This window comes from Watersipora subatra, chromosome 9 (assembly GCF_963576615.1).
Source record: "Watersipora subatra chromosome 9, tzWatSuba1.1, whole genome shotgun sequence".
Classification (NCBI taxonomy): domain Eukaryota; kingdom Metazoa; phylum Bryozoa; class Gymnolaemata; order Cheilostomatida; family Watersiporidae; genus Watersipora; species Watersipora subatra.
Genome location: NC_088716.1, coordinates 16,232,758 through 16,252,777, shown reverse-complemented (window position 1 = coordinate 16,252,777; position 20,020 = coordinate 16,232,758). Strand labels below are relative to the sequence as shown.

The 20,020-nt window shown below is 33.9% G+C and overlaps 1 long non-coding RNA gene across 1 annotated transcript; it reads right to left on the bottom strand.

The window, feature by feature from the left end:
* Positions 1-15,424: 15,424 nt before the first annotated feature.
* LOC137404596 (uncharacterized) lies at positions 15,425-17,282 on the bottom strand. Its single transcript, XR_010979716.1, has 3 exons — positions 17,193-17,282; positions 16,582-16,740; positions 15,425-15,792 (listed from the first exon to the last, which is right to left on the bottom strand). It is a non-coding gene; the product is annotated as an uncharacterized lncRNA (long non-coding RNA).
* Positions 17,283-20,020: the final 2,738 nt, after the last annotated feature.

Sequence of the window (20,020 nt, the reverse complement as noted above, 5' to 3'; positions counted from 1 at the left end):
TAGAAATATAATAGTTTAGCTTTTCAAGAGCTATTAACGAAGCAAGCATCACTAGTATTTATAAATAGCCTTTAAAGATGTGGTTGCGTCAAAAAAAATCGATTAAATGAAATAAAGACCCATAAAAAGCTAAAACATCAGCTACAATTTGATGCCATTTTTGTATTTGTAGACCAACCCTGTCCAGAGATATATGCGTTTGAATGAGGCCCTCTTTTGAAAAGCTCACGGTCCAGCGGGTGCTTCTTTCCTGACGTCACTAGTGATACATCTGAAAAGTAACCACAAGCGATAAATATAAGGTTGCTTCATTAGCCAATCATCAGCGCGAAATTTTTTTATAGGTTGTAATAAATGTTATCACTCGTAAAACACGTTGTCGGTGATTTCAAATTTAGGGATTTCACTCTATTATTAAATCGCATGGACATCGATATTTACTAAATCAATTAACATCGTTACTTTGATGAATTACTCGATCGACACGTTTTATTGGCAAGCAACATAATTGTAAAAATTGCTGTGAACTTACTGCGAAGGTGACTCCGAGTTTTCTGGGCATCAGGTGGTTAAAGTTCTACGGAGGAAGATCGGAGAATGGAGGTAAATTTATCTTTTACTTTGAGTCTCCTATAGAGTTTCCTGTTGAATTTACATTCAGATTATATTTCCCTGTTTGAGGCTAAAAAGGTAATTTTCTGCGCGTGCGAGATACGTATGTACAGTGAGTTCTTGACGGCTTCTTTTTAATCTTTAGCATCTAGCAATACAATGGCTTAGGTTGATGAATATACTAAAGGTAATATTTCTGTACTCATTAATACATGTACTAATTAATAAAATTATAACTTTTTGCTATCACTAATAATCGATTTATACTTTTTATCGGTTCACCTAGCTACATTTGCTTCAATATTTCTGTGGCAGTTTTATCTAGTAAATTAGATTTATGATTTGACTTTAGATGTTCACTTCTCACTTGTAGAAAAGGAAGAAAATCGATTGATCAATGCAAATCTTCAACTTCCAAAACTAAAGCTTCGAATCGTTGGCTTGGCGTACTTGTGCCTTTGTTAAACATTTACTCGTTTTTAAAATTACACTCACAATCTATCTAACTCCCAATTTGAAAGCTTTCAGTAAATACGCGTTAGAATGACATATCTATGAATGACATATATTTATTGCATTTGTTTTACTGATTACAGGATGTTTATGTGGTCCCACCCGCTGAAGCAGCTTTGTCAGTGTGGAAACTGCCATAAATGGGAAAGAGAGACTTGAATGTGTGCTGCATAAACCATGATGTTTTGTTTGAGTTTGCTGCAGTAGATGAATTTGTCTTATTGTATCAGCTAAAACTATGTGAGTGGCCACGATTTGATGATTATTTTTAATAAAAGCTTTATGCCGAGATGAAAATTGTTTTGCTTGTAAAAATTATATAATAAAATTATATTGTTGAAGATAATGCAAAACATGATTCGCAAAATATTGTAGTGAATTGGTTACGGTATATGGATGTCCGCAAAACAGGAGAATGTGAGTTCAAGTCCAGTTTGCAGCAGATTTCTCATCCTTGGAACTCTATCCCTATGTATATTCTTTTCTAAGACGCAGCTTGCTTATTTTACTTACGGTAGTAAGAAACTAGTTTTCGGTGTGGGAAATGATATACAGCCCCGCCCCAAGGATGTGCGACGAGCATAATGTGGGCGGGGCTTTTGGAAGGCTGTCTATCGTTAGTGTGGGTAGCGGCGGAACCTTGCCGATACAAAGACCTTATTCTACATAGTTTGCTTGACAGAATTACCGTAGACCGGTAGAATTGGTAGTCAGTACTCAAATGTTTACGCAGCATTTAGAGAAAGTGAGTAAGACAAATTTTCAATTTTCGTTATTTGAGGCCTTTGAAACATTCATAATAATGTATCTGTAGCAGGATTAAAAATTTTATTGTAGCCAACACGAGCAAATACAAAATAAAGTATATGCCAATAGAGCCGCGTAGGACTAGACTTTTATCGCAAATAGCCGATGTGAATACGAGATATATTGACAGATATATCGCACGTGACATCATTTTGGGCAAGTCCGGGCATGTTTTTTTGGCCTGAGCGTTTTTACCGCGATTAGATTTTTTTGGTTTTAATCTTCAAATATATTGGCAATAAAATCGCCTAACACAATAAACAACAAATTAACTGATAGAGGAAAAAATTCTTTTTTAAGATCAACTCAAATTTGACGCAACCACATCTTTAAGAAATAAACTAACTACAAATCATTGATATTTGTAGTCAAGTACGGCTGTGGGGTAAATGAACAATGTCACTCTAGATTATTTTTCAGTTTGGTGTTAGTTTTTCCCCAATTGTAAAAGTAACATTCTCTGTTTTACTTTTTAGGATCTCCATCAGGCTGTTCATTTAAATGTAGAGTTATCTCTTTCTACACTTCAGGTTTAATAATATTAGAAAGGAATAGACTAGCAGAGGGTAAGTAGAATCCATCAAATGTCTATCATACTTAGACTCGTATCCAGGCAGCACAAACTAGTCTGATATTCGAGTAAGACAAACTAACGGAAAGAATTATGACATTTTAATATGTGCTGAGGAAACAGAATTTCTTTAGAATAAGAATTATACAATCATAAGATAAGCTATGATGTAACTTGAGCACTGTGCTGTACAACCATATGATATACTAAGAACCCTGTGTTATACAATCATAAGATATGCTATGGTATAATTTGAGTACTGTGCTGTACAACTATATGGTATACTAAGAACTCTGTGTTATACAATCATAAGATATGCTATGATATAATTTGAGTACTGTGCTTACAACCATATGATAAACTAGGAACACCATGTTATACAATCATAAGGTATGCTATGATATAATTTGAGTACTGTGCTGTACAACCATATGTTATACTAAGAACACTGTGTTATACACTCATAAGATATGCTACGATATAATTTGAGTACTGTGCTGTACAACCATATGATATACTAAGAACACTGTGTTATACAACCATAAGATATGCTATGATGTAACTTGAGCACTGTGCTGTACAACCATATGGTATACTAAGAACTCTGTATTATACAATCATAAGATATGCTATGATATAATTTGAGTACTGTGTTGTACAACCATATGATATACTAAGAACATTGTATTATACAATCATACATCATGCTGAGTACTGGCATACTTAGCAATATCTCACAACACTACTGCCGATGTACAATGGCAATGAATAATGCCAATTGAGTCACACAAAATTTTGGATATACATTTAAATATTTAGGAGTTTTCTGTTGAGAATGATTGTCAAATTAATGTTCTTCATGTACCTTAGGAGATGCTGCTGGGCTTCAGCTTTTCACCTTTGCGGCATGTGGCTTCTACCTCAACCATCTGATTTTTGCCTGTTTTTATTAAAGGCCTGGAATTGTATTCTGTATGACAGAAGATGATTGCGAAGTGGGTGATGAGTTTCCTGATCTACATGTAGATCACAAGGTTAGTTGATTGTAATATTAGCTGTTTTCTGCTTAACTTATGAGATGAGTATTCCCATTGAACATCACCACCTTGAGTTGTCCGCTCTCATTTGAGCGCTAATCTTAATGTTTCAAGCAATAGTTTCATCATTCACTAAGCTCAAGTGTACAACAGTTTATAAACAGCCTTTTAAAATAACAACCCATAAGATATGCTATGATATAATTTGAGTACTGTGCTGTACAACCATATAATATACTAAGAACACTGTGTTATACAATCATATGATGTGCCATGACATAATTTGAGTACTGTGCTGTACAGCCATATGATATACTAAGAACACTGTGTTATACAATCATATGATATGCTATGATATAATTTGAGTACTTTGCTGTACAACCATATAATATACTAAGAACACTGTGTTATGCAATCATATGATGTGCCATGACATAATTTGAGTACTGTGCTGTACAGCCATATGATATACTAAGAACACTGTATTATACAATCATATGATATGCTATGATATAATTTGAGTACTGTGCTGTACAACCATATAATATACTAAGAACACTGTGTTATGCAATCATATGATGTGCCATGACATAATTTGAGTACTGTGCTGTACAGCCATATGATATACTAAGAACACTGTGTTATGTAATCATACGATATGCTTTGATATAATTTGAATCCTGTACTGTACAACCATATGATATGCTAAGAACACTGTGTAATACAATCATATGATATGCTATAATATAATTTGAGTACTGTGCTGTACAACCATATGATATACTAAGAACACTGTGTTATACAATCATAAGATATACTATGATATAATTTGAGTACTGTGCTGTACAACCATATGATATACTAAGAACACTGTGTTATACAATCATAAGATATGCTATAGTATAATTTAAGTACTGTGCTATACAACCATATGGTATACTAAGAACACTGGGTTATACAATCATAAGATATGCTATGATATAATTTGAGTAGTGTGCTGTACAACCATACGATATACTAAGAACACTGTGTTATACATTCATAAAGTATGCCATGATATAATTTGAGTACTGTGCTGTACAACCTTATGATATACTAATAACACTGTGTTATATAATCATAAGATATGCTATGATATAATTTGAGTACTGTGCTGTACAACCATATGATATACTAAGAACACTGTGTTATACAATCATAAAATATGCTATGATATAATTTGAGTACTGTGCTGTACAACCATATAATATACTAAGAACACTGTGTTATACATTCATAAAGTATGCTATGATATAATTTGAGTACTGTGCTATACAGCCATATGATATACTAAGAACACTGTGTTATACAATCATAAGATATGCTATGATATAATTTGAGTACTGTGCTGTACAACCATATTATATACTAAGAACACTGTGTTATACAATCAAAGATATGCTATGATATAATTTGAGTATTGTGCTGTACAACCATATGATATACTAAGAACACTGTATTATACAATCAAAGGATATGCTATGATATAATTTGAGTACTGTGCTGTACAACCATATGATATACTAAGAACACTGTATTATACAATCATAAGATATGCTATGATATAATTTGAGTACTGTGCTGTACAACCATATGATATACTAAGAACACTGTGTTGTACAACCATAAGATATGCTATGATATAATTTGAGTATTGTGCTATACAACCATATGATATACTAAGAACACTGTGTTATACAATCATAAGATATTCTATGATATAATTTGAGTACTGTGCTGTACAACCATATGATATACTAAGAACACTGTGTTATACAATCAACGATATGCTATAATATAATTTGAGTACTGCGCTGTACAACCATATGATATACTAAGAACACTGTGTTATACAATCATAAGATATTCTATGATATAATTTGAGTACTGTGCTGTACAACCATATGATATACTAAGAACACTGTGTTATACAAGCATGAGATGTGCTGTGATATAATTGAGTACTGTGCTGTACAACCATATGATATACTAAGAACACTGTGTTATACAATCATAATATATGCTATGATATAATTTGAGTACTGTGCTGTACAACCATATGATATACTAAGAACACTGTGTTATACAATCACAAGATATGCTATGATATAATTTGAGTACTGTGATGTACAACCATATGATATACTAAGAACACTTTGTTATACAATCAACGATATGCTATAATATAATTTGAGTACTGCGCTGTACAACCATATGATATACTAAGAACACTGTGTTATACAATCAACGATATGCTATAATATAATTTGAGTACTGTGCTGTACAGCCATATGATATAATAAGAACACTGTGTTATACAATCATAAGATATGCTATGATATAATTTGAGTACTGTCCTGTACAACCATATGATATGCTAAGAACACTGTGTTATATAATCATAAGATGTGCTATGATATAATTTGAGCATTGTGCTGTACAACCATATGATATACTAAGAACACTGTGTTATACAATCATAAGATATGCTATGATATAATTTGAGTCCTGTGCTGTACAACCATATGATATACTAAGAACACTGTGTTATACAATCATAAGATATGCTATGATATAATTTGAGTATTGTGCTGTACAACCATATGATATACTAAGAACACTGTGTTATACAATCATAAGATATGATATAATTTGAGTATTGTGCTGTACAACCATATGATATACTAAGAACATTGTGTTATACAATCATAAGATATGCTATGATATAATTTGAGTACTGTGCTGTACAACCATATGATATACTGACAACACTGTGTTATACAATCATAAGATATGCTATGATATAATTTGATTACTGTGCTGTACAACCATATGATATACTAAGAACACTGTGTTATACAATCATAAGATATGCTATGATATAATTTGAGTCCTGTGCTGTACAACCATATGATGTACTAAGAACACTGTGTTATACAATCATAAGATATGCTATGATATAATTTGAGTGCTGTGCTGTACAACCATATGATGTACTAAGAACACTGTGTTATACAAGCATAAGACATGCTATGATATAATTTGAGTACTGTGCTGTACAACCATATGATGTACTAAGAACATTGTGTTATACAATCATAAGATATGCTATGATATAATTTGAGTACTGTGCTGTACAACCATATGATATACTGACAACACTGTGTTATACAATCATAAGATATGCTATGATATAATTTGATTACTGTGCTGTACAACCATATGATATACTAAGAACACTGTGTTATACAATCATAAGATATGCTATGATATAATTTGAGTCCTGTGCTGTACAACCATATGATATACTGACAACACTGTGTTATACAATCATAAGATATGCTATGATATAATTTGATTACTGTGCTGTACAACCATATGATATACTAAGAACACTGTGTTATACAATCATAATATATGCTATGATATAATTTGAGTACTGTGCTGTACAACCATATGATATACTAAGAACACTGTGTTATACAATCATAAGATATGCTATGATATAATTTGAGTACTGTGATGTACAACCATATGATATACTAAGAACACTGTGTTATACAATCATAAGATATGCTATGATATAATTTGAGTGCTGTGCTGTACAACCATATGATGTACTAAGAACACTGTGTTATACAAGCATAAGACATGCTATGATATAATTTGAGTATTGTGCTGTACAACCATATAATATACTAAGAACATTGTGTTATACAATCATAAGATATGCTATGATATAATTTGAGTACTGTGCTGTACAACCATATGATATACTGACAACACTGTGTTATACAATCATAAGATATGCTATGATATAATTTGATTACTGTGCTGTACAACCATATGATATACTAAGAACACTGTGTTATACAATCATAAGATATGCTATGATATATTTTGAGTCCTGTGCTGTACAACCATATGATGTACTAAGAACACTGTGTTATACAACCACAAGATATGCTGTGATATAATTTGAACTAAAAGGCTATTAAACACACTCAACAACTGAATTTCACTAAAATACACAGTCAAGGAGACGATGGTGAGAAGTAAAAGGGACAGCAGTCCTATCTACTTGCTATTTTCAGTTCAGATAGTTGCTACACCAATTCTTATCTCCTCTCATATCATACCAAGCCTCTTATAAATAACGAGGGAGACAATCAAGCACCTTAGTCTAGGATTCAAGTATAGTGATAAGTAATGTCAACAAACTAGCAAGGCACTGCTTAGTTACTGCTCACAAACACCATTAGTTCGGTTAGATGGTGTGAACTTTGTAGCCTTCCTTAGAATATCCAGCATACTGAAGAGAGTTAGGCTGTAACATGGTACCTCTCACACTACTAAGATTAGAGATCATGACCCAAGGCTTAGACCATATCTCAACACAAAATGATTAGATTCTGAGAGGTGGGTGTATTCTCAACAATTTCGCCTATACTTATATTTTGCCTTGGTACTGGCAAACCGCCAACCACCTCCTCCCAACACCCAGTGACGCGGCTTTTTGATTCTCTGCAGAGGTAGGCCGTGACAGGAATGGGCCATCTGACAACCATTTGCTTAGCTTTAATGGTAACCGTAAACTTTCCATGTACCGTAAAACCCTCATTTGAACTCCTCCTTTAATTGAACATCCCCTCTATTTGACCATCACTATGGGAGAAGGGTTGAAAAATAGAGCGTCACCCTTTAATTAAATGTCACATCTATTTCAAGGCCAGTTTTTATTCGACCGTCGCTATTTGACATTCTTAATTGTTACGAACTCATAATAGCAAGGGATCAGTAGAATAGTGTCCATAAAACTACTAATAGTGAGTTGATTATCTCAATAAAAATTAATTCGTTCATCATTTCTGTTCGAAGCGAAGTCTGTTTTCCAACTCCATATCTTCAGGTTTTTTCGTTACAAACTTTGAAAGCAACACCATAGGAGTGATTAGTAACAGTATCAAGCTAATAGTAGTTCCTTTTTCAACGCAGTCTTGATGTATTGATGTATATGAAAAAGTTCTTACAATTTTGGTGGGAAATGTGCTACTACATATTTTGAGGCTAATATATTTAGGTTATTTTGATTACACGCGGTTTCTCTTTAATCGCGCTAGAAGTTTTTATTCAAAATGGCCTCGTGTGTTTTGTTCTTCTAAAACTAGTTAAGACGCCAATGTTCTAGCATGGCTCAGTGCATAGCTCAGCTGTGCAGAAGACAGATTAAGTTGAGAAGACAGTGTGGAAGGTAGTAAACAGCCGGAAGAATATGAAATGGTTTTAAACAGAAGCAACAATCGTAAAGCAACTGGCCAAGCAAATAATGCTAATATTTTTGTTTTATTAGGAATAATTTTGTTTTGAAATGTTAATTTTAGTTGCTGCATATATTATAATTATGGTTTGTTTATTTCACATTTTTTGGATATATATTTGTAACATTTGATAGATCATTATTATTGTAAAACTTGTAATTTTGCCGATTTATAGCATATTATTTGATAGAACGATTGCGATAATCTCCACTCAGCTAACAATGGATCGACTCTCTAAACTGTAACAAACATATCGATAAGTGCAATGAGCTCTTATGAAACCTTATTAAAAATAATTATAAAATGTAAATACGCCTTCAAATTTAAGATGAAATAAAAAACTTTAAAGTTTTAAGATAATGCAACTTACTCTATAAGATCATCATAGGTTAATTGCAAGCAATAAATATCAATGGGTAGAAACATGTATCACCTTCCTTGTGCATATTTATTTAAAGATCTACGCTAAGTTGGAGGTATGCTAGCAAATGTCTTGCATTCGAAAGGGTTAATGTTGTATTGCCTGAAAGAGAGTACAAATTATAGGTGACATTCGATTATCTTCTCAACATTCGGTCGAGGTGTGTGGAAAATACAGCGCCACCCTTTATTCGAATGCCACCCCTAATGAAGTGCTTCTTTAAAGGTTGACTTGCAACAAAATTCACATTACAGTTATTTGGTATCAAAAGATTCACCATGTCTTACTCTGCTGTGTTGTAGGTGCAAAATATGTGGAAATGTGATTACAAGCTCTTAAAAGCTCAAAAACAAAAAGCCGCCGTAGATTGGAATCTGTTTATTTCTCTGACGCAGTCTATATATTTTGTTATTGTTTTGTCACGTGATGTTCTCACGTAAATTGAAAGGCCAATAAGCGGCTCAATATAAAACTTATCGTAGCACTAGTTCATGACAAACACTCCGGGTTTACCGAAGACCCCGTATCAAATATAGGTACTCGCTACTTTACAGCTTTGTTTTGGCTTGGCCTAATCGTCTACTAGTAATCTGATCATGTGACTCATACTTCACGATTAATTTCAGTCGCATTCTTCGATTATCACAGGTGACCAACAGGCTCGCCATGTTTATCAGACAATGATATGCACTCCTTCGAGCTAAGGTTAAAAAATTAAACAAATGTTCACGGTAGGTTATAAGATATCAGTGCTGAAAGTGACAGCATTACAATGACGATAAAATAGACACGTAAGAACAATAGACATAGTTTTATTGAAAACTAAACTGTAACAAACATATCGATAAGTGCAATGAGCTCTTATGAAACCTTATTAAAAAAATTATAAAATGTAAATTACGCCTTCAAATTTAAGATGAAATAAAAAACTTTAAAGTTTTAAGAAATTGCAACTTACTCTATAAGATCATCATAGGTTAATTGCAAGCAATAAATATCAATGGATAGAAACATGTATCACCTTCCTTGTGCATATTTATTTAAAGATCTACGCTAAGTTGGAGGTATGCTAGCAAATGTCTTGCATTCGAAAGGGTTAATGTTGTATCGCCTGAAAGAGAGTACAAATTATAGGTGACATTCGATTATCTTCTCAACATTCGGTCGAGGTGTGTGGAAAATACAGCGCCACCCTTTATTCGAATGCCACCCCTAATGAAGTGCTTCTTTAAAGGTTGACTTGCAACAAAATTCACATTACAGTTATTTGGTATCAAAAGATTCACCATGTCTTACTCTGCTGTGTTGTAGGTGCAAAATATGTGGAAATGTGATTACAAGCTCTTAAAAGCTCAAAAACAAAAAGCCGCCGTAGATTGGAATCTGTTTATTTCTCTGACGCAGTCTATATATTTTGTTATTGTTTTGTCACGTGATGTTCTCACATAAATTGAAAGGCCAATAAGCGGCTCAATATAAAACTTATCGTAGCACTAGTTCATGACAAACACTTCGGGTTTTACCGAAGACCCCGTATCAAATATAGATACTCGCTACTTTACAGTTTTGTTTTGGCTTGGCCTAATCGTCTACTCGTAATCTGATCATGTGACTCATACTTCACGATTAATTTCAGTCGCATTTTTCGATTATCACAGGTGACCAACAGGCTCGCCATGTTTATCAGACAATGATATGCACTCCTTCGAGCTAAAGTTAAAAAATTAAACAAATTTTCACGGTAGGTTATAAGATATCAGTGCTGAAAGTGACAGCATTACAATGATGATGAAATAGACGCGTAAGAACAATAGACATGGTTTTATTGAATGTGTGAAGTATATTTGTGAAAATATTTCGACGAATGAGGTTGCGTGAAACTGTAAACAGAAGCCATCTTGTACAACTATGTCCCATTTGTGCGGGTTTGGAAAGAGATTCCAAACAACGGCGGTCTCGTGTGGCTGCGATTAACTGTTCGTTTTCAGCTTTTAAAAGCTTGTAATCACATTTCCACACATTTTGCACCTACAACACAACAGAGTAAGACATAGTGAATCTTTTGATACTAAATAACTGTAATATGAATTTTGTTGCAAGTCAACCTTTAAGGAAAAGATTGAAAAATAGAGTGCCATGGTATTCAAATCCAAGTTTTACAGTAACTAAAAGAATATTAAACACACTCAACAACTGAACTTCACTAAAATACACAGTCAAGGAGACGATGGTGAGAAGTAAAAGGGGCAGCAGTGCTATCTACTTGCTATTTTCAGTTCAGATAGTTGCTACAGCAGCTCTTATCTCCTCTCATATCATACCAAGCCTCTTATAAATAACGAGGGAGACAATCAGGCACCTTAGTCTAAGATTCAAGTATGGTGATAAGTAATGTCAACAAACTAGCAAGGCACTGCTTAGTTACTGCTCACAAACACGCTTTGGTTAGAGGGTGTGAACTTTGTAGCCTTCTTTTGAATATCCAGCATACTGAGTGGAGTTAGGCTGTAGCATGGGTACCTCTCACACTGGTACGATTAGAGAGCACGACCCATGGATTAGACCTTATCTCAATACAAAATGATTAGATTCTGACAGGTGGGTGTATTCTCAACAACTATGCTCACATGTACATTACAGCTTTTCTAATGGAGATAACATTGACATTTATGACCCACTTGAGTAGGTCTTTGAGGCTTAGCATATGCGACTCGATGGACAGATATACCATGAAGCGTCACCATGCTTAGCTGTTCTGTTAGATTAGGTTCCGACAGGTGGGTGTATTCCCATGGATACACCTATATTTTGCCTCGAAATTGGCAAAAAGCCAACCACATCTTCATTTACTAAGGGTGGTTTTGATTTTTCGTGGTTTGGTAGAATATCATAGAATTATTTACCCCGAGTTGTGCACTAATAACCATTTGTTTAGCTCAACCCATATTTATAAACTCTTTGTCTACTTTCTATGTACTGCTTGCACTGAAGTGCTGTCAACATGGTAATTATTCTATTGACCTGCAAATGAATCCAATCAATATTTTCCCATAAATCAATTGAGTTTGTTATACAGTCCTACCTCTACATACGAGTGCCTTAACCAACTCGAGATACGAGCTGACTTTCTAGCAAGTTTCTTCCTTGATATACAAGTAATCTTTGAGATATGAGTGTACAAGCTGGTTCTCAATGGCCATCAGACTTTATGGCCATTACACTATATGGCCATTACACTATATGGCCATTACACTATATGGCCATTACACCATATGGCCATTACACTATATGGCCATTACACTATATGGCCATTACACTATATGGCCATTACACTATATGGCCATTACACTTTATGGCCATTACACTATATGGCCATTACACTATATGGCCATTACACTATATGGCCATTACACTATATGGCCATTACACTATATGGCCATTACACTATATGGCCATTACACTTTATGGCCATTACACTATATGGCCATTACACTATATGGCCATTACACTATATGGCCATTACACTATATGGCCATTACACTATATGGCCATTACACTATATGGCCATTACACTATATGGCCAAGTCGGTGAGAAGCCATTTTTGAGAACAGCATCGATCAGTATTTATCCTCGAATCAGTTTGAAAAACTTTTTAATAGGTTGGCTAAAAGTTATAGTGTACCAGAGGTAAAAGGGCATAACCAGAAACATATACTAAAAACCTGACGGGAAATTAAATTAAGTTTAGTGAATAATTGAAACTTAGCCTCAAGTGTGTGTTTAGTAAGTTAAATTCACTAGGTTTAATTCAGTGAAGTTGAACTCAAAGTTTCTATCTCGTATGGTCACAAAAGTTCAGTGTACTGAAGCCTTGCTCTTAAGTCTCTCTATAAGACAGCCGTTAACTACAACGTCTTTCTTGAATGTTAAAACTCCATTTGTTAGTGTACATAGTGATGTTACATTTTATCAAACAACTAAATAGGTATATGTTACTGAGATACTATAGGTGCTGAATTATAATAATTAAAAACAAGTTTTCCACCGTAATATTTTTAGATAGATTTTCATATGGTACCGGATTAGTTGGTACTTAGTTATTATATATAGGAAATAGTGGTTTGAGACACAAATAAATTGACATACAAGCTAAGTCCTAGAACATATTAAGTTCGTATGTTGAGGTATGACTGTATATACAAGAGCTCAGTTATTGTAGCCTAAAAACATCAAAATATTCATCATAAGTTCTGGCTACAGCTACATATGCACATGACTATTGTTAACATACCTTACCCTACTCTGTTATCATGCATCCTAATTAGGGCAATTACTATTGTATTTATCTTAAAATTGTGGGGATGTGTGATTAGAATATGAATATGTACATAATCATTTAGACTTGTGGGTTATTGAACTGTTATAGTAAATATTCATAGTAATTCACTCAATGATTAATTTCCTATGTGTCAGCTAGTACACGTTGGATTGTTATTATCAAACACATATTAGGACATTTCTTCACAGATTCTCTCGACAATGCAGTTATTCTCGCCGCTTCCAGTTATTATTAATTTGTAATACATTTAATATTTTATTGGATCCTAGCAATAACTTCTACACATTCCAATATCAATATCAGTGCTTCAGTCTACTCAGAACTGCTAAAGGAGGCTCTAACTTACATGATGAACTGTTGCTCATAGACACCATCCACTACAAGTTATACCCACACAATGACCTCTCACAGGTCAAGACACTGCTAGTTTTCAGTACTGTCATAGCTGATAGACATACTGTAATAACCATAGTTTAACATTAGAGTCATGTTATACATGTAGTTCTCTGTTTTTACATAGATGACCATCAGGAGTGAGCTAAATTTCAAATGTGAATAATAATGGTCTATTTCAATTTCCAAAATATTTTTGGTCATACCAAGACAGCAAGCTGACATGAGGTAACTTAGCCATTGAAGATGAAGATTTCTCGTGTTCAAATATGATGGACTTCACTACACTTCCAAGCATTGAACTTAAAACCCCTGGAATGGCAATCACGTGACTTTTACGTTTATAATAATACGTAAACGTATGCGCCATATTGGAGAGCTAATCGAATGCTAGTTCCGTTTGTAAACAAACGATGTAAAATGACAGAAATGTACACGTTGAATAGTTATTTTCCAGCTGGGTGTTAATGAAAGCTACTCCTACACAACGTTTAGAGTGCCCTGATAGAAGAAAACATATTTATAACATATGGAGTAGGATATATCAAATGATAAGTAGATGTATAATAGATTTTCGTGGACCATGTTACTCATACAAACTGTTGTATTACAAATGCATAAACCCAGCAAATGATATATTCAGACAAATAACAACTGTTCCATTATATTAAAATTTATATTACATATGCATAAATGCATATGGAAAAACTTAGCACATGAAGTATTTCGATAAAAACAACACATAGGTATGCTGCCAAAACAGAAACTGGTTTCAAGATTTAAGTGATAATAGCTTATGAATGTATGATATGTATAATACAGTATCTGTAAAAGATGGAATGAACTACTGCAACAACTAAACGGAAATTAAAAACCGTTGTAATAGAGAATAATCAAAATAGTGCAAACAAGGAAATGCAGGAATTAGTATAATCAGATGATTAAACTTATACATACACGTTACAGAAACTGTGTAAAAGGAGATTTGTATAGAAGTGGATATTGAGCCAAGGTGCATCAGTTTCTTAGAACTAAATTAGATTAGGAATAACAGCACAACAACAGCTGCAGATGAATATTACAGTGATTATATTGTTACTGGCCTTTAAAAAGTACTACTTTAGTATTGTATGCCACAAAGATGCACCTTGCAGTTTGAGTGCAGGATTTTAGCATAATGATGCTGTCGGAGATCATAAAACGACTGAATAAAGTTTTTCATCAATGACGCAGTGGTTGGATATGCCATCTGCCGTATCCGTAAGGTGTTCCCAAAGCATAACACATCACTAGACCTTACACTACTGATGAAATACACCACACAATGGAGTGGATCTGGCTTTGTATGAATACGAAAGTATTGATCTGATGACATCGTCTGATGGACGCACCAATCCTCCATTGTTTTGTAGCTTGAGTAGAGTATAGAGATGTCGGTACTGGATATTTGACTTAGTGGTAACCAGCAACTGACGGCCAATGTCACGACAGCACTTTAGTTAGCTTTTGCACAATGTAGCCAGCTATATAGACTATACTGTTACCTATAACAGAAATTTGACATCTGAAATCATTGAGTTCCACAAACTGATCAACTTCTGGAGTAGCCTGTATGATGAGAATCTCGTTTTGAGCAGTAACATTACCTGTCTTACTAGCATCTGATTCTGCACCACATTTGATGATAAGTTTGCGAAGGTAGCCTTAAACTGAGTAACAGTAGGATTATTATTCCAACCCCCTAAACAAAAGCATCAATTATAACAATTACATAAAATCAACAAAAATGAATGTCTTATTCACATAAACATAGTACTCTTAATAAACAACCATACAAGTAATAAAATAAATGAAAATAAAACAGCTCAAAATGCTACCATATTGCTATGTAAAATGAAAATGTAGCAATTTTCACTGGAAGTCATTCACACCCATCTTAGGCATAAAGCTTAATGGTTGACTTGCAACAAAATTCACATTACCGTTATTTGATATGAAAAGATTCACCATGTCTTACCCTGTTGTGTTGTAGGCAGGGTTGTTAAAAATAGATGATTTTTTTTAAATCAAAAAAATCGATTTCCATTGTTTTATTTGATTTTTTTTATTTAAATCGATTTTTTTTATTCCAAAAAGATGTTTTGTGTTCTAAATTGCAAGTTATTGCTATCAATTTGGAATTTATGATTTGCAGGAGTATTATGTAGTTTTATTACAACAACTAGGAAATGAAAAAAACATTTACACAGTTAAAATTTGATAAAAAGGACAGCATAATTTATGCGTTGGACATTAAATCCCAGAAACGAAGATGAAGAATCACAGAGAACAGATCACACAACTGCTAAGCTGCAGACATATTCATAGGCACTTGCTGTGGCAGCTGTCACTGTTTTGGGTGCTGTTTGAGGTTTCTAAATTATTTTTAGATATAGCTACTTAAAGTTGAGCAACCTTGCAGCACTGTGCTTGACAATTTGGTTTTAAATTTAATCATTGAAAAGTATCATTCAACAATGAAAAATATTACCTTTAAATGGCTTCAGTCGAACGTTTTAACCTGCTGTTAAAACATGGATCATTGAAATGTTCGTTGCAGATAAGTGCTCAAGGATCAGGCTTATTCACTCTTCTGCGGTTGCGATACCATTGTAAATAACGAGAGTTCTCAGTTGCTTTGTTTGGAAATCTAAAAATTAAAATGAAACTGTAGTAGTTAGTTAGCAACAGTAGTAATAACAATAGTATTATTACTCTTATCTCCTTACTGCTAGCTAGATCCAGGTACAACAATAAATAATATTATAAGCACGACAAACACTTCCTTCAAATATAAATATTTAGAAATAACCTAATGGGTTGTAGTTCCAAAATATTAATATAAAAAAAATTCAAAATTTAAATAATAAAAAACCTTCGTTATGAAGGAAGAACATTTCACTCACTAGCTTATAAATTTATCTAATCACCGACAAAATACAGTCAAACTCGTACACTCAGTAGTGACACTGATCGACTTTCACTCACCCAGTGACTAGTGTAGTAGAACTAACTAGTGGCAGTACTAACTAGTAGTAGCACAACTATTAGTAATCGTAGACTTGAGCAATAGTAACAGAACTAGTAGTAGAAGTGACTCACTTGTGAAATGTCATGCCTTTTCCTTTAAAAGTCCATTCTTGCGGTTTTTGCAGTTCATGGAATAGCAATAGCACTGTGCACCTACACCCTATCTCTCGTACATAAATTATTAGTAGCAATCTCAGTAGTCTGTTCCTTTGATTGAGCGGTGTATTCGTGACCTTCCATAGCTGTTAAATCTGAAATTAGATTTCTTTCTCACATTGAACACAATGGAACTAACTTGAACATTAACTGATAATGGCGTCGACCGGATTTCCGTACTCGCGAATGACCTCTTGCCATTCCAGGGGTTTTAAGTTCAATGCTTCCAAGTCCTGCATAGCTTTGGTGTCATTTCTGGATCATGACGACTAGTTGCTATTTTTAGCATTAGCATTTTCATCACGTGATCAACTTCAATCCTGATTGCCTGGGAAGCCCTAAGCTCATTCCATCTGCAGCTAGCGTCTGTGCAAGTAGTATTCATCTGCAACCTAGTTAGCTCTTTCCTTATTCTTTATAGTAGAGAACTACACAACAAAACATCATCTTTTCATCATAAACTGATTTGATGAATAGTAATAACAGCCTTGTAAGTAACTCTACTTAGTATAACCTGGTGACTCACCTGGAGGTTTTATTTGTCTGTCACTTTAAAACTTCTTTGTTGCTGGATAATTGTAATTTTCAAAGGTGAGCTCATCCCCAGGGCTAATATTATAATGCTGCCTACCTAATGCTTCATTTGAGCAAATACGGTAATTAAAATTGGAATCAGTTGTTTCCATATTTATAGTATAGTGGAAAATAGAAGTTTTAGTGTGTGCCATTTTTATATTATTCTAATAAGCTTTATAAAAAGAATTAAACACTAAGTAGCAATAAATTTACTGACTTGTGAACTATTTCAATAATGATAGACGATGAGTAGTAATAGTATACAGTGGCTTATGATAGACTTAACTTCATCAACAATACGTTATAAGTCTTCAGTTAACCTAGCTAATGTAGATTATGTAGTGAATTTTATAATAATTTGTCTATGACCTGTGAGACTGCTTGTATGCTAACATGTCGATGGATTACAATAGATTTCACAAGGGAACTATTACAGATAGTGACAGTGTTGTCTGTCTTGTAATCATTTGTGAGTGTTATAATTCTACTAAATCTGACAGGTTACTAACAACTCACTCCATATTTAGATGATGATGTACAGATTTTCAATTAGACTCCTACAGAGGGTATCTCTATCAGAACCAATACCAAACAATAAAGTGAAATGAAGTATAAATCTGTGCTGTCAGCATCAATTACTGTAGAACCTCGATTCTCGAACGCTTTGGTTCTCGATCAATTCGGTTTTCGACCAAACAAATTGAGATTTGTTCGTCTCGGATCTCGAACATAAATTCGTTTCTCGGCCAAACCGGAGCATGCTCATTAGAATTAAACGTTCGGAACAGCTCCTGAAACAGCATGAACACATTTGTAAAAAAACGGGAGAAGCAAGTTACGCTCCATAAACCCTTTACAAAAAGGAAGGAGTTATCTGGGATGACGGCCCTCTAGCGAAGAAATTTGCTAGGGAGACAACTCCTCCAGTCGAGTTACCCTAAATTGTTTTGAAGAAGGATTTTCCTTCAAAGATGGGAAATGAACGCGCCATTGCTGTTTATATTTTCTTTTTTACACGATTTTGATGTAACTGATCTGTTGCATTTTTTGCTGTTTCATTATCAATTTCTGCAATTTTTGGTATTGTATCTTAACCTAGAATGGTTTGGATGTTTTAAGAGCAAAACACATAAAATGTTCACTTTTTGTTTTCTGTTTTCATCAAAAATATAAAATATTCTATTAAATTAAACACGATCTGTATCTACCTATTTTTATTCATAGTATGTAGTATACAGTACAGTTTATTGTATTAAATGTTAAAAAAATACCTTACCAAAGTTTTTATCTCGGCTTGGAACAGATTAAAATTTACATACATTGATTTTAATGGGAATAATTTTTTCGGATCTCGAACAACTTGATTCTTGAACAGCCTTCTGGAACAGTTTATGTTCGAGAACCGAGGTTTCTCTGTATACTAAAAATTAAGTTAGAGTTGTCATATTAATATGATTGTATGTTCATTTGTAGGCGTGTTGAACATAGAGCAATATTGAGACTACAGAAAGACTGAATCGAAAAGTTACCCACACGTTTTATAAGGTGAGTTTGACAGATGTAGTGCACTACTTAGTAATTGATTGTAGGAGGTTTTTCCCATCACATATATTATAATGATTAACCCTCTAGCGCGTGTAATGTTATGTTTAAAATAGCCAGGATGCTGAATATTTTGGACAATTGTCAAATTAACAATACATAGCGCTGACTCTGTTAATTACAATATATGACTATTATTAGCTTGTCTCTTGCTCTTAGCCAGTATCTCTGGCCATCTCTTTGGTCGTGGGCTGTATGACAGTGGAATTTCTAGTTTATATAGATAAATATGTCTCCTTCATCAGACTCTGTATCAACACATGAATGAAAATCATTAGCATTCCTCTGTTACTTGCTTCAGAACATCATTTTGATAGCTACAAATGGAATATCCTAATACCAGACAAATCACTATGACATGTTAGTTATCATCATGGAATATGCCAACTTTTTAACTCTTCAGAGTCAGCAAACCCTCCCATCGGCTTTTTGACACAGCCCAGTTTGTTTGCTTGTTGCATGGCAACCACTAACAGTAGCTAAATAATTTTTAGCTGTGTTCTCCACAAAATTCTCTGCAAGATGCAACCTATTTTAAAGTTTAAATCGCTGAATTGAGTGGTTTT